The sequence below is a fragment of the Protopterus annectens genome, chromosome 5.part1 (assembly GCF_019279795.1).
Source record: "Protopterus annectens isolate FY-2018-M chromosome 5.part1, PAN1.0, whole genome shotgun sequence".
Taxonomy (NCBI): Eukaryota; Metazoa; Chordata; order Ceratodontiformes; family Protopteridae; genus Protopterus; species Protopterus annectens.
The window spans coordinates 14193498-14219425 of record NC_056736.1 but is presented as its reverse complement, the minus strand read 5'-3'; positions in this window follow the sequence as shown (position 1 = coordinate 14219425).

The following is a 25928-nucleotide window of genomic DNA, read 5'->3' as shown; positions in this document are numbered from 1 at the left end:
GCACCGCCTGTAGGACAGTACATACACTGCAGACAGAAAGCCTGTTCGCAGCACCAGAGCTGTCCTACAGGAGGGTCTCAATGATCAAGAGGCTTAGTCACATGACAGCACTGCCTTTATGATGGACAGAAGAATGCATGCATGTCAAATAGTATAGTCATCATGACATTCCAATGACATTCAGGGATGACTCTCACAGTACCTTACCATGCATGGCCATACACCCCATCTTCCCCTCACCAGCTCCTTCTGCGTATCAGAATAGCATGACATTTAACCTGATACTGTAAACAGTCTGGCTTCCCATCATATACTGCCTGCAGTACCTTATCCCACTTAGAGTTGCAACTATACCTTTGCTGAAATCCTAGATTTCTATGAGCTACTATGCTACTTTTGGGTTTTACACTACTGTGCTTCTTTAGGATTTGTACATAGGGCTCCACTAAAAATAAGGAATGTCAGATCCCTCAAGTTTGGATTAAGGCATATGGTAACATTTTTGCTTAGCATGTTAACCCTAGTTCATTTGGAATCCTACAATGATATCAGCTATCTGGAACAAAGTCTTGCATTGATTATTTTTGTATTCAGATATAAGAACTTCCCAACCCTTCCATTTTACATGATGGTCAGAAAATGGAGGTGATTTTCTCAAGAACTGATTCAAAATTGTTCTGTTTTTATCCAGTACTTTTAATGATGGAAAAGGCAATGGCACTCTGCTCAACTGTCTATTTTTAATTTCAAATATTATTTATTCTGAGATTTTCCCCCTGCCAGGTTTCAAACTTATTTTGTTTTTAATTGTATTTTTTGTACTAATTTCCTGACTACTATTTACATTGTGCACATTCTCTACACAAGCTTGGCCCACAGGTTACTCATTTGCATGACAAGCAATACTTGGATTTTCTTTGATAGTAGATTTGTCATTTTGATTTTACTCAGTTTAGACAAATGATTCCTATTGCACAGCTTCTATAGACTTGATTAACAGCTGGGTATTTGTTTTCAGCACAAGGCTGGTCTTGACTGACTTTTCACTCTTGACTTCTCAATTTGTTTTGTCTTTATTTGTATTAATTTCACCCTTCTCATCCCCCAGGCATCTCTATAGACAGATATCCAGTTCATTAGTGAACATTTTTTCTTCCTCCATTTTTTTGACAAGGTAATTTCCCTTGTTAAGCACTCATTAACATAACTCATTAATATTAAATAGTATTTCAGTAATTTGCTTGTTATATCATATCTTACCCTACAGTGGATAGCACTCATGATTTTCATCCTTGAATTATTGCAGCTCATAACTCAGCTAATTCAGTTTTTGGCTTGATTCTGTAATATAAGCAACAATAGACCCTATGGGGTATCGTTTCCTAATGAAATAAACATGTCAAATAAATCTCAGATTTCTTCTGTTTCAGTATCAAAACAGTCATTGTTTCTCAGTCTCAAAACTCATACATATATTATAAACATCAGTAACTTCTCCTGCAACATGCAGAAGAACGTACTGTACAATTTTAGGATCCTCTGGCATCTTCAGATTCTGCTCATAGTTGAGATCTAATTAATTTCTGGATACACAGTCTACAGTTTTTCAGACAAACTAGCCCAGAGAGTCATTTTCCCATGTAGCTGCAATTCAGTTATTTTTAACAGAAAAAAGAAGAGCAAATTATTTTAATTATTTCTAACATCATACAATATACAGAGTATTGTAATTCATTTTCAGGAAAATGGAACAGTGGACGCTTTTGACTTATTCGTTGATGTCAGCTGAACCTTACAACAGAAATTTATAGGCAATAATTTTGGAGATAATTTCAACTTCTTTGTTATCGTTAAACCTGCTAAGGGATTTAGAGCCAATCTGGGAAAAGTGGATGACCTTTTGGATCAGCTCATTTGGACAAGGATGACATCCTCCTATGACTGTAAGCATCTCAAGGATTTTAATATGATGCGTAAATCAAAGCAAGTGATGAATATGAAAGTAGAAGAACATGCTTGGAATGTGGCTTTATAGTGCACATTGGATGTATAACTGTGAAAGAAAAAATGGGATATAAAAGGTTAATCAGATGAATCAGGCTGATTTTGGTTTGGTCTAGTTTAAACTGTGTTTGTCAAGGAGTGGCTGGTAAAGGATAGATAGGGAGTGCTGCAATGCCAATGCATGTGTCCATGATCTTCATGAAAAAGAAATCTGAAACTCTGAAATAAAAGGTTGCAACTCAGGTAAGAGCCAGGGGCAAAATTGTCCCTGCATCAGCCTAAATGGCTCAATGACTGTAGCCAGCTACTGAGTAAGCAGAAAAAAAAAAAAAAAACATGTAGAGAAGCATGAAGTAATGGCTTGTCAGGAGCAAGGAATATGATATTGATTGGGATAGACACAAAAGGAATATTGGTAATGTTCAGGCAGGATTTGAGTCTCTGATGGTATATAGGTCTAATTCTATTGAATATTTGTTAAATTAAGTAGAACTACTAACATGGATGAATGTCTAATGCCATGTTTTTTTTTTAATGAGCATTCTATGCTCAGTAAATATATATGACAGGTAAAACCGGCAGATAATGAGTCAGTAATGTTTAGAGTAAAATGACTGAAAGTCGACATACACACTAAGTCTGAGATTGCCAATTATTTGAATATTCACTTTTCTCAGAAGAGGATCATTCTTGGTGCTGGTATATTTAAGTTGGGTGGTGTGAAGGGCCTGTCCCCACATTGGAGAGGGCGGATGGGGCTTGCCTCCTGCAAAACACAAGTTTTAAGGAGAACAATTATTTTTAATGGTCACTCTTCCTGGGTATGTTCAGTCTTTTTTTTTTTTTGGACTTGGCATTGAAAGTCACAATATTTTAAATGAGAGCTCAGTAGATCAGAAGATGATGTGCCATTGATCATGGGTAAGTAATTAAGCCTGGGTAAGGCATAGAAAATGTAAGGCGAAAAGATGCAAGCTCTTTTTGAAAAACACATGCACTAAAGAAAGCTAGTATCTTACTCCCCACATCCTCTAATGGTAGCACATGTCTAGGCTGAAGCAGAATGAAACATCGCCATTGGGCAATGCTTCATCTGTTTGTCCAAAGGGGAGACAGTTGATAAAATGTCAAAGGATAAGCATAAGGACCACACATTGCAATGGAATATGGCTGAATAACTTGGCAGCTGTGGTGGACATACTGTAGAAACTAAGAACAGACAGGGCTGCCTGCACTGAAAATCTACAACCTGAAGTCACCTTTCTTTGTTTTTACCACTACCTTTTTGTTGATATGTGTGCTTTTTTTCCACTTGGGATATGCCTGTAAATTGCCAGTCATGATCAATGCACTACTCCAGCAAAGAAACCAAAACAAACGCACACAAATAAATAACCCAGTGGATTGCCTATCAAACAGAATACATATGATCATAATACATTGTACCCTCTCAATAAAGCATAATTCATGTAGAAGCATTCCTTGGTGGAGTATCCTAGGCCCTCTTCTTTTTGGAATCTATTTCCCTTAAATACAGGTAAATGCTAATATCGTATTGCTAACTGAATTAGCAGGTGTCTGCAAGATGGAGAGCATCCTAAACTCACTCTCAGTTTCAATGAAATTCCAGCAAAGGCTTGACCACATAAATAACTGCTGCTTTAATGATTGCCTCACCTTAAATGCAAAAAAGAGTAGTACAGTCGCTTGGTAGCATGTAAGAATAAAGAGCTGACTGCGGCCAAGGCAATTTGAGTTTGAGCCATAACTCAGGCCTATAAAACAGCTGGGGTATTGGATGAGTGTGTTTATACTGGGGAGATGTATGAGGAGACGTAAATGTCCAGACACAGGCCATTAATTCCTCAAGCCCTGTCGAAGTGTCTTGGAACTAACACTCAGTCATGTGTGAAGACCGGGAAGGCATGGTCTCCTTAGAGACTGGTACAGACACATACTCAGCTGGCCAATACTCATAGTATGACTTTGCCTCCTAGGTAAAATTTACATGGAAGGGGTACAGAAAGGGAAAAAGTCCTATAACACATGCCAGCATATATGAAGCTTCTAGCTTCAGCTCCACTGTACCCTGCATACTGCTGATTGGTTTCTTCTTCTTCCTAACCTGGACTTAGTTTCTTTTTCCTACAGAGGATGGCTCCATTGTTGTAGAAGGAAGTAGTAGTCCACAAAAAACAAAAATCCTGACAGGCCAAAAGCCATAACGATAACAGAGTGGACTACAGAGGATAAGAAAGAAAGTACGTAAAGTTACTATTAAGTAACAAGTGCAAAATTTCCAAACAGAAGATATTCAAATAGATTAAGAGAGAAATTAGAGGAAAGAAAAATATTTGCACAAAAAAAAAAACCTGTCAAAAGCTTTAAATGCAAATTTGTTTTTATTAATATAGCGGATCCATGAAAAACATTGTAGAGATGAAGAAAAAAGTGAATGAGGAAGTGTGAACATATAAGAACAAAACCTAGAGATTTCTGAAAGGTGTAAAAAATGAAACATGGGAAAGAAACAGAGATCTGATATAGTGCAATATTTATGCAAAGGAGAAAGCCAAACTAATCAATTCTAAAAAGCAGCTACAAACATATTTGAAGAGAAATACAGGCAACAACACTCAGATAGGGAGAATTTCACAATACAAAAATTAAGATCACAAAGGGGGAACACAGAACAGAGGATTAGTAAGGTATGGGTTAATCAAATAGAAGCTGAAGTTATGGAATACCTGCAAAGTGAAGGATTTGGTGTTGAAAGTCTAACACAGGTTATGTCACAGCATGACTAGTCCACAAAGTAAGGAGAAACAGGCAGAGCAGGAAGCATTTGAAGAAGAAATATGAATGTGGGAAAGAAAAAGAGATTTAATGTGGTGCAATATTTATTCAATGGAGAAAGAAAAACTAATCAATGCAAAAAAAAAATACAGCACCAAAGATGTTTGAAGAGAAATACAGGCAAAGGCATCCAGATATGACAAATTTCACAATATAAAAAATAAGACAAAGGGGGAAGTAGAAAAGATGATTTGTAATGGAGAAGTTCAAGAAATAGTTACATATTACCTGTGAAATGGAGGATTTAGTGAAGAAAATTCAACTTAATGTCACATCACGATGGAACAATGAGTTCCCAATTTAAGAATAAACAGGTTGAACGGGAAGCATCTGATCACTTGGCACATGAAGATACTCTGGAATCTTCATTAGGAAACTAGTACAAAAGTTTGGTTTGAGTTGCATGGCAGGAGAAATAGCAGGAAACAGTGGCAACTCTGACTCTGTCAATATTTTGGATTGATAGGTCAGTGATATCCCATATTAGAGAGCAGCAGCTGATGCAGGCTGCAGGTGAAGAGAATATATTACAGGAAGATAGTCTGACATTTTCTGTAGTAAATGAAGAACAAAGAATGTGCCCTCAGTTTAGAAAACAAATAATTTAAGGGAAGAGTTGCTTGATTTAATAGAGATGGATAGACATATTAAGGCAGACAGAAGTAACTGATTACAGAAAGTCAATAAGACCCAAAATTTTAGAAGTCTGAAAAACAAATGAACACAACAATCAAGACTATTAACAGAAATTCATGTGATATAAAAGAAGTAAATGGAATACATTACTATGCAGCTACATTAATAACAGATAAAGTCTTACCACAAAACCATAGGGCAATACAGGGAAGGGAAGAAAACAAATACCATCATGGGCGTATCGAATAGAGAAAAAATATATATCAATAAAGACAAAAAGTGTCACTGTCAGAAAAGTATAATAGAGGGAACTGATCAATGAGAATACTTACAAAGATAGATATGATAAAAGCAATGTGCAGTATCAAAAGAGGCCATTATCTATAATACACTATTGCAAATAATAAACTAAAGATATCCCCATTGGAGAAAAACTTAGAAGATGCGCTGATAAATATATAGGAAAAGTACAAAATAAACAATTCATTGATGACCCAAACAGTCTTATAGAGAATTGGGAAACAAAGCAATAGGAATAGGAATAGAAACATCACCAAAAAGAAAATAATAGACAAATCTTAAAGAAATGTCTGTGAAGACCTTGTGGAATATAACAAAGATGTTGAATGAGTAACTGTCTTTCAGCTTTTCCCAGTTAAGGGGTCGCTACAATAGAACTCTGGTCTGCTAATGATTGGCAGTGAATTTTTATGGTGTCGTGTTGACAGCCTGGTTCCCAACCTCCAAAGAAGGCACACTCATGCAGGCACTCACCTACCTGCATGTCTTTAAATCCACTCGACCATGGGGAGGACATGCAGACTCCACACAGAAGGTACTCCAGCCGAGAATCGAACTGATGGGCCTCTTGCTGTGAGGTGACAATGCTAACTGCTGCACCACCAAAGGCCACTAAAGTTGTTGAATGAATAAAAGAAGTACAAGAAAGAGTAAGATGTTCAAATGAATGGGATATGAAATGTGATCAAGTAATTGCCAGAGAAATTCAACTAAAATTGAGAAAAGCTTCTCAATGGAAAACTTCAGGCCCAGTTGCAGGACCTAACTTCTGTCTAAACGTAAAAACATCTTTACATGGAGATTTAGGCCTGAGTAAAAACTGCATATATGAGCACCCCACATAAGCACCAGCCTGGTTAACAGGAAAAATGATACTCCTTCTTAAAGAGTGAACTTACAAGGTATTCTTATAACTATAGACCAATAACTTGCCTTCCACCAAAGTATAAACTATACACTGGAATTAATGCTAACAGAGTTCATAGTCATTTAGATAAAAACTCAATCATAGCAATAGAATAGAATGGTCACAAAAGAAGATTATATAAAAAAAAGATGGTTTGTTAAGTAAAGCCATAATGAAGACGTGTTAAGTAAAGTCATAATGGAGAATTCTGAAAAGGGGAAGAATGTAAGTATGTCATAGATAGATTACAAAAAAGCATTTGACAGCATCCCATATTCATGGATAAAGGCAGTGACCATCACAGGGTGCTTCATTAAATAGATTGAAACATGACCTGGCAGACCCATTCAGATCTCATTTCAACCACAGTCTTCAGACAGGCTGTTTTTAGTATAGTGGAGAACAACAATAATCATCCTTCTGCACAAGGGTGGACCATCAAAGGACCCAGGAAACTACAGACTCATAAGTCTGACTTGTCTGTTATGCAAAGCTATGGAAAGGATAATCAAGGACCTGATTAATAATAGCATAAAAAATCTACAGCCTGTAGACCCAACCCAGTTTGGCTTCATCAAGGACAGGTCTTGCTTGCTCAGCCTGGTGGACTTCTTTGGGATGGTCAACAAGGCTGTGGATGAGGGTAAGATGATGCATGCCACCTGCCTTGACCTGGCCAAGTCATTTGACACAATAACCCACTTGGGAATTATAGATTGTTTGTTTGTGTCTTTCGGCTTTTCCAGGTTAGGGGTCGCCACAGCGGGACTCCGGTCCGCTAATGACTGGCATTAGATTTTTATGTGCTGGCTTGCCGGGCCTAATGTGCAACCTTCAATGAAGGAACACCCATGCATGCATGTCGACACAGAGAAGATGCTCTAACTGAGAATTGAATGGGCAACGTCTAACTGTGAGGCAACAACGCTACCACAGCACCACTGTGCAACTTACAACATTGGGCATAAACCTCTATGTCACCAGATGGATAAGCAAATGATAGACAGGACACATGTTAGTGTGGGGGAATCTTCATCCTGCAAAACGGCAGTCAAAAGTGGAGTACCGCAGGACTCAGTGCTGAGTCCTGTTTGAGGCATACTTTTCACATGTAAAGGCAAATGTAGATGGCGTTTGGCTGACCGAGTTTGCTGATGACTGTAAGTTGGGGGTAATCATTGACTCCCCAATTGATGTTGATATCCTGTAAAAGGGTTTGACATAGACTAATGATTGCTGTCAGAGGTATAGTTTCAAACTAAATGAAAAGGAGTGGATAAAAATACCCTTTGAGAAATCAAATAGCCCTCCAAATTACAACATTTTCTAGCTCCCCCTCCCAATAGTGGACCAAGTGGTGAGAGATCTGGATACTCACATAGATAGTAGTCTGAAGTTTGACCACCATGTGTCCACAGTAGAGAGGAAATCCTTCTATGTGGCTCATCTTATAAGTAAGGGAATGGGATCCAGATCTAAAGATGACAGAGTACCACTGTGCTCAGACCTTATCAAATCAATCAAGTACAATGCACCCTTTGGCATGTACATTGCTAGGCACATGTAACAGATAGAGCATCCTCAGAAGATTCTCAACACAAAAATACAGAATATAACACATATGTCATAGGAGGACCAATTAAAAGCTCTATCATAACTGTATTCAGTTTCCTACAAATTACTGAGAGGTTATCTGTGCCTGACGTACAAGTCAGTCTCTAACCCAGCCATGATGGAATTGCCGCATATTCACAAAACTAACTGCATGAGGGTTACCTGCTCCACAGATCTAAACCTGATCTCTGACACTTATAGATCATGCTGGAGAGACAGATGTGTGTTCCGGAGATTGTCCCTCATCTGAAATAGGTTTCCTATTCATGTGAAGCAGAGCCTTTCCCTGACCATCTTCAAGTGCAGTCTGGACCAATGCATGGTCAAATGGCAAATTCACTCCCTTTTAGACAGAGCTAGTCTGTAAAAATTATCAAAAGCTCGATTGCTAACCTTTGTTATTTTTCTCCTAATGATACAAAATTGGGTAAAATCTAGACAAAACTGACTAGGCTTGTAGGGTATCTTGAGACATTAGCCTAGTAACCTGTTTTGAACATATGAGCCAAGAAAGAGTGGCAAATTACTTTGCAGCATGATAAAGGGCAAATTATTTTCCCAGTGATAAAAATTCAGAGGGGAATATTTCAGACTGACTCTTTGTCACTGCTGTGCTTTTGTCTTGACCTTAACCCATTAAGCTGTTTACTTAACAGATTGGTTAGATTTGATTAAAAATTGACTCCCAGTAAACAGCAAAGACCTCATGATTTTTTTAGATGATTTAAAATAGTATAACTTCTCAGATGAGGAGCTGAAAGCACAGCTGGAAGTGGTCAAAACTTTCTCAGATGATACAAGAATGTCATTTGGTCTTGATAAATGTGCAAACGTAATATTTAAAGCAGGAAAGCTGCAGCACCAAGAAAATATCCGTCTGTGATATAAAGAAACAAGCAGGAGGAGGTGTATAAATAGTTGAGAAATTATGGAGGATTGATAATAAAACATGGGCAAATACAAACAAAACTTAGTGAGGAATATTTTAGAAGGCTAAAATAAATCTTGAAAACAGCATTGACATCTAGGAACAAATTTCAGACTATAATCCAATTGCTCTTCTTGTTCTGACTTATAGTTTTGGGGTGATTGACCGGCCCTAAAAGGTGCTGCATCAGCTGGACAGGAAAAAATGGTCCATGCTTATCAAATAATATGTAAAAATCAGTGCATACTAAGATTATATATTCCTCATTCTGAAGAAGGTATGGACCTCCTCAAAACTGATTACATGTATAGCTCCATATCCAAATATAGTGAAAGTTTTAAAACACGAAGAGAGCAGGTCTAAGATTACTTTCCTGCTTAGTTTAGTAGAGTCATATTGATGTCAAGCGGGAATGAAAATCAAACCAGAATTAGACAAAAATCAGACAGCTACTGCATGTGCCAAAAAACAAAAGAAAGAACATAAGGAGAAGGATCGGATGAGAATACAAGAAATGTAGAATTGCAAGTACAGAAAACTCCTGGAACAACTTGGTTATGTCCTTGTTCTAATCCTGACTAGCTCCTTTCTATAATTATGCGCCAAACAGTACTTTATACAAGCTGTGACAAAATTGTTAGTTTAGATACTTACATAAGTTTAATAATGATCGACTGTATAACTTGCTTGACTGTACAGAGTCTGTAAACTGTTTGCAACATATATTGATATTATGATTTTTCCTGTATTATTTTTTTCTGTATGTTGTGTTTGGAGCTTTTCTCCCCGGGCCTCTGCTGAAAATGGACATGCATCCAGTCCGACTATCCTTGTCAACAAATGTAAAATAAATAAATAAATAAATATATAGGATCTGATGCAGGAATGCTTAAGGAGTGGTGAATTTAAACCAAATGATCTAAGGTTCATATTGGCGACCCAGGATAGTGTACTATGTACATATTGGTTTACAAAGTCCATTGAACATGTGGGAGAAACAGACAAATGCAGGTTCTGTAAAACAGAACTGGAAACAGTCACACATCTTGTTGCTGGGTGTGATACACTAATGGCAGACGGCCTGTATACTGAAAGGCATAATAATGTAGCAAGACTATTACACCGGGACTATGCAAACATCATAATACTGAAGTAGCTAAAAAGCATTGGAAACAACGGCCTCAAATCATTATAGAGAATGACAAAGTTTATATCACATGGGATCACCCATTACCAATAGTTCAAAAACTGATGCAAGAAAAAAATATATAATAGTCCATGGAATAAAGACAAAAGCAGCATTAATCACTGCATACAGTGAGTACATTGTCTTACATACAGAGAGCCAGAATGTTATAAAATACCATGATTTCAAGAAAAAACAAGGGTGATGTGGAAGAATGATACCCCATCAGTTTCAATAGTGACAGGAACAATAGGTCTCATAAAAAAGAATTTGCAGTTGTATTTAGATATGCTGCCAATACATGTACCTCTGTATGTATAGCAGAAGGAGTAGATTCTGGGCACACTGTGGGTGCTCCAAAGAGCACTTCTGGCTTACATCAAAGATTGAAACAATACTAATTTCATGAGTTTTAATTATACTTTGACTTAGGAATGGAGTCCATTACCATCATGGCATTAGAAACTCAAAAGACTTTGAGAAATAAAACCTGGTTTCCTCTTCCTAACATGCCTATGGCTGCCTCTGTCGGGAAGATACTAGTGGTTTGCCTGTGAAACATCCACTTCCTTTCCCTTCCTTAGGTAGGCCTCATCCAGGGGTAAAACCAGCCATGGAGGATGTGAGTAATGGGGCCAAATGTTGAGCAGGAGATGGTCAGCTAGGAGATGTACAAAGGTCCAAGAAATACCACATTTGCTAACACTAGTGATCCTGCATAGTATCGCATAAATCAAACTTATCTTATAATTGACATGCTAAGCTTAGATTTAGGAACTCACGGAAATAATGAGCTCTCCTTAAAGCAGTATATTTCCAGTACCTGTAGAAAGTGTTTTATAAACAAAATAAACCAAGACGTAAAGAATTGTTCTTGTTTGTGTTGACTAAACACATTCACCTTTTTTTCTGTTTGCCTATAGTCTCCTGCATGATGATATGTGAGTTGCCTTTCAAGCTATGTCCAATGCTGCACATTCTGACAACCTTTTCTCAGAAAGAACTAATCTCTCCTTACCCATTCGAAAGACCTAGTTTTACACCAAATTATCAGAAAGTCATAAACAGCTACAGGTGTTTCTTGCACTGGCAACATTTTGTTGTAATTGCTAAGAATAAGCTGTAACACTGGTATACATTCAACCAGCACTGTGCCAGACATTGAATGTGAAGTTTTAAACTGTGACATAATGTATCCTACTCCATAAATGGCCTACTTCAGTATTAGACTGTGTTGCAGTTTTTATTGGAAGCACCTTGTAGAAATGTTAAGTAGAAAAGCATGTTTTTTCACTCTAATCATTTTTCATACACCAGTAATCTAACCTAGTAAAAGGCGAACCCTCAATATTATTTATAGATAAACATTGATTATGCCAATGTTCCTCTGGAATAATTTTTTTTCTTTATTAGTTCTTTATGCCCTGTAAATTATCAAAATAGCCAACTGTTTTCTAAAATCTTTTGAACTGGCCATACCAAAAGTTATGAATGCCAGCTATATCTGTTTAGCTTTATGAATATCAAGAAAATTGGCATGGTGTACACAATAATACACAATGTTATTTGAAGCACTACAGGAAGGTGATTCAATGTAATGGTTATACTGGGGCAATGTTATATTGAGAAAGTTTTGAAAATATTATCAAACAATGTATAACAACATTATAAGTATATCCAGAACAAAGTGTAGAAAAATGAATTGCAGGGTACACTAGAAAGAAACAGCTGGATGAGTAAGTATAATTCCGATACAGAGGCTGAAGTTGTTGGGTTAATTAGCTATTATGTATTTTGCTGCACTGAAGCAAAGCATCTCATACGTCTGTCTCAATATTAAAAACATCCAGCACTTTTGCTCTTCACATGTAGTGAACAAGCATCTCATGTTGTATGAGCAAATAGCTATTGCAAAGTTGTGCAATCATGAGAAAGGGAGAAATATCACAAGATGAAGGAATCACTGCTGGCTGACTGATAGGAACCACACCGGCGGCGATTTTTATGGAAAACATTTGGTACAGTATTGTCTGTTAACTCAGTGAATTAATGCTTCGTGAATTTAATTTCAGCAAATGCTCAATATAGTGTGTGTGTGTGTGTGTGTGTGTGTGTGTGTGTGTGTGTGTGTGTGTGTGTGTGTGTGTGTGTGTGTGTGTGTGTGTGTGTGTGTGTCTTGGAATTAGCACGCAGACTGTTGAAGGCAAAATTCTCTGCCTTTTGAGCAGGTGTTATTTCACTGTTATCCTCATTTGGTAAGCAGACTGCAATTTGCAGCACAAACAGTTAAAGTTATTTTCCATTTCATATTTATAGAAGAGCTTCTTTTAAAAGAATGTATACAAAGTCATAATTTTTATTTTTGTTTGATGTGACATTAATTGGAAGCACTCACAGATAATTGAGATATGCATGTATCGGCAGACCTTGGGTATGCAGCTAAAGCATTTTTGGTGTGCTTCATTGTTATTAATAATGCTACCCTACCTTTTTTTCTTACATATTTTAAGTATTATTGGCATTTTCATTAATTTTCTCTTCTTTTCTCATACAGACAGAGAATGCAATGTTGATAATGTAGCACTTGACATGACTGCCTAATTTCAAAACTCTGCTCTATTCTGCAGGTAATAATAATGATATCACATGAGTATTTTCTTAGGAAGCCACGGTGGTACAGCGGTAGCATTGTCACCTCACAGCAAGAGGTTCTGCCGTTTGATTCTCAGCTGGAGCGCCTTCTGTGTGGAGTCTGCATGTCCTCCCCACGGTCGAGTGGTGTTCGAAAGACATGTGTGAATAGGTGTGCCTTCATTGAAGGTTGGGCGTTGGGCTGGCACTTCAGCACTGTAAAAATCTACCACCAATCATTAGCAGACCGGAGCTCCGATGTGGTGACCCCTAACTGGGAAAAGCCAAAAGAAGAACATTTTCTTAAGACAGTAAAACAATCATAGAAATGAAATTGTTCTTTCTTAGTTATTAATTTATTGTAATTTTATCATCCATTTAAAACCATTGTCTGATAGTGCAATAAGATGAATTGTTTATGCCAGTGAAGTGCTGGCTTTAGTTGTACAGACAGAATATTGCTCTACCTCCATGAGTATGTCTCTGATATTATTATTATTATTATTATTATTATTATTATTATTATTATTATTATTATTAATGCATTTATTTGTTTGTATATCTGTTTGTCAAACAGCTCAGGATTATGATAACTATACTTATTGGGATGACTGTATACCTGTGAGATAAATTACAATCAAGTGAGAGGCCTGTATTTCTGTTTCCATTTATTTTGAAAGAATAATGCAGTAGCAGGTTCAGCCTATCACAAATAATGCCACACCTCAAGTGGCATATACACTTGAAAAGTGGTATTGCTCTATTCTGTAGGACAGCTTGCAGTGTGTTATTTGTGTTATATATTGGTTTACAGGACTAGTTAAGCGTATTATATATTGGTTTACAGGACTAGTCAAGCTTCAGTGAATACAACTGTCAGAACTGCAACGTTTCTTACTTAGTAATCTAAAAACAATATATTAATCAAAAATGAAGTAGAATAACCTAATATTAATTATATTAAATCATATTAGATTCATTTTGTATACAGAATCACTCTAAAAATGTTAAACACGGTTCCAACTGTCATTTTCAATGTTGTTTACTAACAAATTAATAGCTGTAGAATTTTTTTCTGCTTGGCCTTGGTGAGTGTTCTATAAAAATAAAAAAAAAATAAAAAACTTATTTAGTTTTTTTTTGCAACAGGTTGGAAGTTAAGTATTACATTCTGTTAAATGCATTTACTAGTGACTGATGACTTGTCATGCTATTGCAAAGCATTTAGTTTTTCTTTGAGGAAAACAATAGCTCTTACATTAGTATGCACAGAGACCTGCTACTGCAGTAACACATAAAAAGGTATTTAAGTTTGTTGTTAAAACCAGAAGCAAAACAAAGTGATGCAGACTTGGGAACACAGTAGCACAAACCATGTAGCTGATGTACCTACATAATCTATTGGAGTCAGGATTATTAATTTAAACTTATTTGTGCTTTTCATCAGAAGTATATTTTTCAACTGCTCTTCAGAGTAAGGAAACAGAATGAGAAAACAGATATCCATTATATTGTATTCCAGATTCTAATTGTGATTTGGAGTTATTTAACCAAAACTAGAAAATGTCACTGTTGCTAATATAGCAGTAGTAATGCTACTACTACATGTAATAATATATTAATGATAGCAATAATAAAACCTACTTCTGAAACAAAACGTAAACTCAACACTGTTCATTAAATAAATATAACAGAATGATTACTCAGAAATATATTAACTGCAATGACTGTTTCAATTCATAAGATCATAAGATGTCACATTGTATATCTTGAAATAGCAATACTGAAGACCAGCTTTATATAAACATTTAATTTCCAAATTACAACAAAAGTTTATCTCAGCAAACAAGACTGTGAGTGATTTTGAACATGTAATTGCTGAAGTTCATTATTATAGGAATAGCTCCTTGCTCAGATATCTGGCAGAAAAAAAAAAGAAAAGAAAAAGCAGACGATCCATGAATAACCTCCACGAGTCACTCTTCTTATAAGGAAGAGATGTGCTGCACATATTGTGGTCACACTCCTCCAAGATGCCCAAGCAATACCTCATCACCTTTTTAAACTTTCTCATTGCCTCTGTGTTCACTGCTTATCAATATGGTGGCCAGTATGGGAGAATATGTCTGTATGTATTTGGAGGAGAAGGATAGTCTCTTTTAAAAAAGTTACATTATGCATTGGCCTAAAGCACTCTAAGTGTAGTTTATATTTTATTACAGTGCACATATGCACTGGAATTCTTAGAAATCAGCCAGTTTATATTTTATTATCAAATATTTTATCTAGTATCTATCTTCTCTACTGAATTATAAATGAACAAATGATCAGGTTCTCAATAACTGAAATATATTCAGAATCCAATATATCAGTCATTACCCACTTAAATGTACTGCTTGACTCACAAAGCATTGAGGAACCTGTGCATTGTACCCTGATTACCATATATTCTAGTTCATTATGCTGGCAGAAAAATCTTGCACAATTTGTTTACATGTAGTACTCGACATTGATATGCATATGCTTCGTTAAATCAGTAAACCGTTTCTTTTTTAACAATTTTCTTTTGTTTGCTGTAATTCTTTTATGTGGCACATGATTTAAATCTAGAAGATAGGCATAATGTTGATTTGTTCATTTACTCTATATGGTTCACATATAAAAACTTAATAACTAATACAAAAAGAGTACTTCACCTATATGACCTCCCACAAGCAATTAATTTTGGCATGCATACATTAGAACACTTATTAAACATGTAGCATACTACTCTTTATGCAGCTAAGGCCTGCATGACTGCATAGATAACTAAGATGAAATGCATTACTGTCACCAGTGGGTTTAGTGCCAGGTTGACTCGGTGGCCTTTTTACTCCAGTTTTTGAAGAATGTTTGTAGCTTCAGTAGTCTATTAGTAAGGACTACCACTGCTATGCATAAGCCACTTACACATGCCTACTACAGACAACAAAAGATGGCCCTTCTGAATGTTACATGTTATTTCGCCAGGGCATGTTTTACTTAAGCCACTTCAATAAATATGGCTGCACTACCACAGCCTTCATATATCAGGCCTTACATAGTTTAATTCCTGTGCACTATTAACCACATTGACTCAAAATTTTCAAAGTCAGAACCTCAGTGTCTGAAAGCAGAAGACAACTACACCTTCCTTCCTTCCCTGTTTACCTCCACTTTTATGCATGTCTTCAGATTCCCTTCATAGTTCACATTCACCTTTGTAACTTAGTTTTCATTGTTTATTTTCTTCATGCAGTTTTGGAGCATTTCATGTAGTAAGACCTTTTAACCTTATGCATATAGTTTTGAATTCTTTGTTAGTCAACGTTGTTTTTTTTTTCTCTTACTATCTTTTTAACACTGCCTTCAGGCCACTGCACAGTACCACTACAGCACTACTAAATTTTACCAATGTACTAAAACAACATAGAAACAATGATCTGGTTGTTTACACCATGTTTTTAGACTTGTCTTGCACAAGCAACTGCTCATTCAACTCTCCTCAGTAGACATTCACAAAGCTCCTCCTCATGCTTACTTAATTACCTGTCTGGAAGGCAACAAGCTGTTAAATGGATACAAACCTACTCAGCCTTTTAGCCATTACTAGAGGTGTCCCTCAGGGCTAAATCCTGTGTCCTCTTCTGTTTAACATATTTACTAATAACCTCCACACCTGCACTCACCATGCTAGTTTAGTTCAGATGACTTAACATTAATATGTTGTTTTTGTGTTTAAATTACCTGTTTAACTATTGTAGGCTACATACTCAAGTGTGATGCCATTTCTGTGCATTTCTGTTTTATTGTATTCTGAAAAAATATATACTTATTTTCCTGCCTTTCTAAGCTAGTATAGTCCAGTTTTCAGGTTAGTGCTGAATTCAGGGCTGTGTTACAAGTTTCTGTGTTTGCCCATACCTTACCTGGATAGAAGGAAGTTTCTTTGTTTACCTGTGAGAGAGGGGAGCTTTGAGCAACCTATCTGTCCATGGAGGAGTGGTTTCAGCCCAGAAATTAATAGTTTATTGGCCATTTTGGGCTAATTTCTCTCTCTTTCATTTCCCTGCTATAAAACCCACATTTGTGAGTTTTTTGCGCTTGTATACAGCTCAACAAGCTCCTGCCTGGTGCCCTGTAGAGTTCTACAGCAGCAGAGAGACAAAATAGAGACTTTGGAGTGATTAAGTATCATTTTTCTGCATTTTCTTGCTGCCCTTAGCTAATTCCACCTAAAATGCCAATTTTTTAGAGTTTCTGTGATTTAAAAAGCTTGTTTCAGCTACATGTTGTACTTATTTTACTGCCTGCACTTTAACAAAGTCATTTTTGTGTTCAAATTACCTGTTTAACTGTTGTAGGCTACACACTCAAGTGTGATGGCCACTTCTGTACATTTAAAGTGTTATTTTTTTTTATTGTAACTGCTTTATTTTCTGAAAAAAAAAAAAAAAAACTTGTTTTTCCCCCCTTTCTAAGCTGTATAGTCCAGTTTTCAGGTTAGTGCTGAATTCAGGGCTGTGTTACAAGTTTCTGTGTATGCCTATACCTTACTTTGATAGAAGGAAGTTTTTCTGTTCACCTGTGAGAGAGGGGAGCTTTGAGCAGCCTATCTGTCCATGGAGGAGTGGTTTCAGCCCAGAAATTAGTAGTTTATTGGCCATTTTGGGCTAATTTCTATCTCTTTCATTTCCCTGCTATAAAACCCATATTTGCACTGTTTTGCATGCCAGGCAGCGCCGGTTAGCTAGTGTATAACTATTCCTGGCTCCACAAAGTTTACTCTTCATTTTTTCCCTTGGAACTAGACAAACTTTCAAGTTAAGCACTCAAACCATTCACTTCTCAGCCTGACACTTGCTCAAAACTCATAGCACCCCTATACTGTAGAGAAGGACAAGGCTCTCTATTCACCCTTACCAGCCAATCAGTAAAACAGTTCACTGTACCTATCCAGGCATGTCCAAAGGGCAGTTTCAGGTGTACTCTCTGGTCCAACTGGTGAAGCTGGGCATTTTGAGGCAATGTTACAACTGCCTCATGTACACAGACAACCCTCTCCTCCTACCACCAAGCATTAATACATGTGACAGATTCAATTATACAGACAAACTGAAAGCTAAGCTCTCTCCACCCAAGACAGGACTGGACAGTCAAGAGAAGGGAATTACTTGCATCACACCATCAGTCTCACATAGACCTATGAAACCAGCACTGACAAAAAACGCACATAAATACACAAAAACATACTAGGAAGCTCTAAATAAAAATCTGCAAAAGGAACAGAGAGCTGCAAAGGAGACATCCAAGCAAGCTCCACCCCCAACACAAACCATGAAACACATACTTCACAAAACCAGTGTGCCACGCAATCACAGCCCTTAAGGCAAAATAACATACCCAACACACTAGTAATAGGTGACTCTATAGTTAGGCACACTGATGTCCCACTCACTAGGCTGAACAATGAGAAGGTTACTGTTAGCTGCCTGTCGGGTGTCAGGATCCGCCACATAACACAAGCACTCAGGTCACTCCAGAACAAGTACAAATACGACTCTGTCATTGTTCATGTTGGCGTGAATGACCTGAGCCGTACCTCCCTGGACTACATGAAAAGAGACATTGAGGAGCTTTCTGATCATGTTGCCCAGGCCGGTATGATCCTGACCCTGAGTAGCATCCTGCCATCACCAAGAATAATACCACGGTATAAAGAAAAAATTATCAATTTCAACAATTGGCTAGCTTCTGGTGTCATTCAAAGGGGATCCAGTGTCTGTCAGCCTGGGATGACATGCTCAACAAGCCACGCTGCTTCGCTAAAGACGGCTTGCACCTGTCACCCTTAGGCTTTCAAATAATGGCCAAGGCTCTTGCCACCCCCATAGTGCCTTTTTTAGGCAAGGCCCAAAAGACAAACCCACTGCCATAAATAGCACAAGTAACAACAAACTGAGGGTAATGCTACTCAGTGCCAGTAGTCTAAACCTCAAAATGCAGGCACTCAAGGCACTCCTCAGTATGGAGAAAATTGATATATGTGCAGTAACAGAAACCTGGTTTAAGGCTGCAGAGAGCACACCAGCACTACCAGGCTACAACTCATACCATACATTTCAGCCACAAAACCTGGAACGAAATACAAAAGGCGGGGGCATATCCATATTCATCAAGAATAACCACACCTACAGGTTAGTGGCACAGCATGATGCTTCAAAGATCATCCACGTGCAACTAACAATGGGAAAAACTGCAATTCAAATTGCAGCTTGCTACAGATTACCCACCATGTCCCAGGACTCCCATTCCACATTTCTGGAAACACTGGGAAACAAAGGTCCTACCAAACTCCCTGATATTGGGTGATTTCAATTACCCAAACATTAACTGGGAGAACTACTCAAGTACTAACTCCCTTGGCCAACATTTCCTAAAATTTATAAACTCAAACACCCTGGATCAACTGGTCAATACCCCCACCAGAGGTGACAAAATATTGGACCTGGTCATCACCAACATGGGCGACTGGTGTTCCACAATGGAGGTCAACCCCTCGCTGGTTAGATCTGACCATACACTAATCACTCTGGATATCCACATTCCGCCACCACCCCATTCAATGAAACCACCATAAAAATCTTTACAAAAACAAACTTCAAGTTACTTAAGACCAAGGTGGGACGTTTCAAAGCCCCTATGCTAAAGGATAATGCTGTCTAAGCTGAAAAATCCTTTACTAATGCACTCTATGGGCACCAACAAGAATGCAAGGATTGTTCTATCCCAAACAAAGCCAAGACTCACTCATCCAAGAAAAGGAATCCAGTCTGGTGGACCCCTGCCATAAACAAGCTATACAATCGAAGGAGGAAACTAGTACAGAAAAGAGTAAAATCCCAAGAAGGGAAGACATCCCTGATCAGTATCAGCAAGAAACTAGGATCCCTCATAAAATCATCCAAGGCTAGCTTTGAAAGAAAATTTGCCAAGAACTCCAAAAATAACCACAAGGCATTCTTTAGATATGTAAAGAATCTAAGTGGCAATTCTCAGATCTGCTCGGAGTTAGTGCATAACGGCACAAAATACACTGAACCGACCGATATCGCCAACATCCTGGCAGACAGGTTCAATGCAAACTTCACCCCTCCTCTCATCCTCAAAAGGGCCCATAACCATACCAGAAGAATGTAGTGCCCCTGAAATCAGACATTCAGGTTAAAACAGCCCTCTCCAAAGCCAAAAACACAGCATCAATGGGACTGGACAGTGTCCCAGGCTGCAACCTACATGAGCTCAAAGATGAACTAACCCCTCACCTAAACACACTGTTCAAACTCCGCCTCTCCACAGGTTACGTGCCCATAGAGTGGCACATAGCAACTTTTATTCTGCTCCATAAAGGTGGAGTCACAACAGACCCTGGGAACTATTGCCCTATAAGCCTGACTAGCTTGTTCTGCAAGGCTATGGAGTGCATCATCATGGATCTCATAAATAGAGACAGTGGGAACCTCCAAATACTGGACCCTACCCAGTTCGAATTTGTTAGGGGCAGATTATGCCTCCTAAACCTGGTGGACATCTTTGAGACAATTAACAAGTCTATAGACAAGGGAAAGGTGGTCCACACAGCCTACCTAGACCTCACAATGGCCTTAGACACCATTCCCTATTCAGGTGTTATAGACAAGCTCACCAGCCTGAACATAAACCCCTACATCACGAGATGGGTTGCCAAATGGCTCACAGACAGAACCCACATGGTAAGAGTTGCGGGTGCTAGGTCTGACTCTAAACCTGTTACAAGTAGCGTTCCCCAGGGCTCAGTCCCAGGACCCCTCCTGTTCTGCATATAATTCTCAGAGGTACAGGCAAGCAGAGAAGGACTAAAGCCAAGTTCACAGATGACTGCAAACCAGGGGCTATAATTGACTCTCCGGCAGACACATACATCCTCCAAAATGGTCTCACTGAGACAGATACCTGGTGTCAAAACCATGGCCTCAAGCTAAATGCCAAAAAGTGCATAGTCATGCCCTTTGGAATAAACAAAGTACCCACAAACTACCACATAGGTGGTAGCCCCCTAAATACGGAAGACGTAATAAGGGATCTGGGGATCAAAGTAGATCGTAACCTCTCATTCGATAATCATATTGCCAAAGTAGTTAGAAAATTCTTCTGTGTGGCTCACCTAATCATGAAAGGGTTTGCATCCAGATCAAAAGAGGTCATTGTGCCTCTCTACACATCACTCATCAAACCCAGCCTAGAGTACAATGCTCCATTTGGGATATACCTTACAAGACACCTACAACAGCTGGAAAGACCACAGAAGTACCTCACCGAGAGGATCACTGGCCTCAAACAGATGCCCTATGCAACTCGACTGAAGAAACTCCAGCTGTACTTGGTTGCATATCGCCTACTCAGAGGTGATCTTTGCCTGACATACAAGGCTATGTCCAACCCAGAATTGATCAACATGCTCCACCTAAAGAAAACTATATCCCCTCGAGCCACACGCTCTAGGGATCTAAGCCTCAACACAACAATAAATAGGATGTGCTGGAGGGATAGATTCCTGTCCCAGAGACTTCCCATGCTCTAGAACAAGTTTCCAATCTACATTAGGCAGAGCTCCTCGCTAACTTCTTCAAAAGAATCCTTGACGAGTGGATGGGAAACAAAGTTTACCCTGGGGATCACTTCAGTGGCTCTGCTGTACAGAGGCACAGGGAACTAATCTAAGGGGCAGCAGAAGCCAACACATTCCGGCTAGGCTTATAAATGCCTTCGGGCAGATAGCCTAGTACCTACCTATGAACCTATGTTCAGTCTCAACAATAAATAAGCTCTAAGACATTACCCAAAATTCTTTCTTCTCTGTAGACACGTGGCTCAAAAAAAGAAAAATCAAACCTCATACTCAACCACAAGAAAACGAAGTTAATACTTTTTACCTCAAAAAATATCAAAACCAAAATCAATCTTTTACCATAAAGTCAGCAAATAATACTATTATTGAAACTGTAACTCACAGTAAATTTCTAGGTGTTATAGTAGATGACAGTCTCAAATATGACCAGGATATACTGCACACTATTAAATCTACACACTAGAAATGATGGTCCCTTTATAGGATGAATGGATTCCTGACAGATACTGCAAGAAGAACTCTAGCCGCCACCATCTTACTGCCAAGGCTCTCATATGCCATTCCTATCCTAATAAACTTAAACAATACTCAAAGATAGAAACTCACCTCCTGCTACAATAAAATAGTTACATTTGTCACCAGTCTTCCTCATAGGACTCACCATTGAACATACTTCTCTACTGTCCAGATTTTCTCAGAATGTCCAGATTTCTGCCTCATATTATCAGTCCATTTCTCATAAAATTTGTGATATTCTGGTAAATCACTGAGGATTGAAGTCATTACATAATGACAGACATTCAAGTTTCAAACTTGTATCCTTCAAGAACATGGATGCTCATGCAAATCCTGTTATGCTAGCAACTTCCTAAGTTTTTAAAAGCACTATTTAAAATCTATCCCTATATTTGGGCCTTTGCCCCCCCATTATTTTAGGCTTTATGTGTATGAATGCCTACTTGTTTAAGCGTAGTACTCTCAGACCTCAGAATGCATCTATGACCACATGTACACATTACTCTGGGTAAACAGCCACAACCATATATATATGTATATATATATATATATATATATATATATATATATATATATATATATATATATATATATATATATATATATACACACACACACACACACACACACACACACACACACACACACACACACACACACACACACACACACACACACACACACAGTCATATATATATATATATATATATATATATATATATATATATATATATATATATATACACACACACATAAACATGTATAGATGTGTCTGTGTCTATATATATATATATATATATATATATATGTATAATATATATATATATATATATATATATGTGTGTGTGTGTGTGTGTGTGTGTGTGTGTGTGTGTGTGTGTGTGTGTGTGTGTGTGTGTGTGTGTGTGTGTGTGTGTGTGTGTGTGTGTGTGTGTGTGTGTGCATGTGCACATTTGTATAAAGCAAGGTGTATGCCATCCATGTTCGTGTTAAGGTTTGCAAAGTGTTTTCAGTTTAATAAGTACTCACAATTGTCTCTGACAGTTTTCATTCTGCTTGTATTTTTCTTCACCCACCCTCTCTTTATAGCTATCCTGTCTCTTATATTTTTTGTTTGTTTCTCTCCATTTGTGTTACTATTATATGTAGCAGCACAATGAGCTGCATCCATCCCACTGACAAAACCTGTCAGCCCCTCACATGTGACAGCAGCAGTGCCACTACCACCATCACCAGCAGAAGCGCCTAGCACATCTGGGTCCTAGTGTACCTTATTTTCTCCAGCCCTCCTGCCTTACCTGTACCACTTGCATTAACCAGCCTTGCACGAATGGCTGGTACGATGATACTTGACAGTAGCAGTAGGAGTGGAAGTGACACATCTGTTGCCCATTGGCAGCTGGCAGAGCTTGTCAGAGGATACAAGTGACAGCAAGTTATATGCCTATATCAGGCAGATGCAGACAATGTTCAGGCAGTTCATTGAGTTATATTCCTGAGCAACACTGGCTCCATCTTCAGAGCCAGGACTCAATGGCGACTTTACCCATAGTGACAAGTAAACACCCACTGGGTCTCACCTGGAAGAGACTGCTTTTCTTAATACCCAGTCGAGCGCCGCAACCCATTGTTCTATTCCCTTTTCTGTCCATACCCAATGCTGCTGGTTTTATACTCCTCCCTTTTCCATTGCCTTCCCTTTCCCTCAAATTTGTTACCCGGCCCTCTTAGTCATGTCTGTCTTTCCCTGCTCCTAACCCACCTCGATCACTTTCCTCTTATTTCCCTAATTTACTTCCTCAACTTTCTTTTCTCTTAAAAAAAAAACAAAAATTAGCATATGTTCTACACACAAAAAAGAAAATGTTTATGGCTCCTACCCAATCTCTGTCCAGCTTATTCCTTAGTTGATCATCTTTCATTCCTCCCTCTTCTTGCTTCCACTTTTCATCTGTATCCTACACTCCCATTTTCAACCTTTAATCTGGTTAAAGATTAAACACATCACACATATGCCCACAAAAGGCTTATAAAACAGTTACGTTATAGTGGTTGTAAAGTGAGCAGTGGGTCACAAAGAATACCATCAATGTATGTGTACACCCTATGTCAAATAGTGCTTCTTGTTATATGGTTAAAATGAAACCTAATCGATGTCTTATATCTATTGCCAATGGCTATTAAAATAAACTAAGCATCATTGCATGGAAGTTGTACATTATGATTAAAGGTACACACTTTATACTTATTTCTTCAGAGTCAACTTGTCATGACCTGATTTGTAGACTGTTACTGCACAAACTGGGGGTGTTTAATTTTCCTGTCTCCAGTCTGTTGTTGTATAACCTTCCACTGATAATTGTTTTCCTCGCACTGTCAGTATGACTCCTGCAATGGCTCACCTTGCCATTGCTGTATTTGATAAAACCTTCCATGTAATCAGATATGGGTACAAATCCGCTGAGACCTACCTTTTGCTTTTCATCATATAATCTGTTGTTGTTTAACCTTACACTTATACTTGTTTTCCTGACCCCTTCAGTATGACACCTGCACTGATTTACCTTGCTAATGATAGGTTTGAAACAACACATTTAAACAGATATGGATTCAAATACACTGAGGCCTGTGTTTTGCTTTTTGCCTTTCATCTGTTGCCATAAAACTTTCCAATGATAACTGCTTTCTTAACCCCTTTATTAAAATGCCTATAATGCTTCACCTTGCTAATGCTGCAGTGCAGAGTATACTGTATTAGTGAACAGAGTAGTAAATTCAAATCCCCTCAGAGTTACATTTCTTCATAACATTTACATTATATTACAGGGACTGTAAGTTCAGATACAGGTCAGTACTTAATGTTACTTTACTGTATCCCACCTATGCTGACTGCATTTCAATGTGTATGTTCAACAATGATAACTGTGTGTGTCATAACCCTTTCTCCATTGTGCTCTGCATCCCTGCTGAGTTCCCTTTGCAGTCTTCTGCCAGTTTCTGTTGTTTGCATTGCTCTGGCACCTTCACACTCACCTCTTACCAGCCTTAGCTGTACTTTGTTCCATTAGGCATTTTTCATATCTTTTGCCCTGATTTGGACAAATAGCTGAGTAACTTAGTACTACCATCTGTGCACGTATTCTCAGGCAACTAACCTAGCAGCTCATGTGTTTCGGTGTTTACTACTGCTGCTGATATTGGACTGTGTATGCTGATCCCTTCGGCAGCTCTGATGAGAAGATGCTTGTCATGCACGCTGGCCTTGCTGCATGCTTTGATTCTGAGCCATTGGGCTTGTCATGCATGAAGTGTAAACAGTGTTGACTTACCATGATTGTGGATATGGTATTCCTGTATCCCCAAGACAGTGTGCACAGTTTCAGGTAACTGAAGGAAAAATAAATCTAACTGCAGCAGTGGTAGGTAACTGTATATGAAATAATCCTCTCACTGGCAATCTTCTCGTCCTTTTGGACCAAAGTACATAACTTTTTCTAGTAAACACAACATGTCAAAGTCTTATCAGCAGTCTTTCTTTGATAGAGATAATGACTCAGCAGGAATAGGGCTTCTATCTCCTCCCCAGTCTTTCAATTTGCCTGCTGCACTTGGAAGGATGAGCCAGGGTACTGCAAGGCTTGCAAATCTGATGAACCTTGGAACA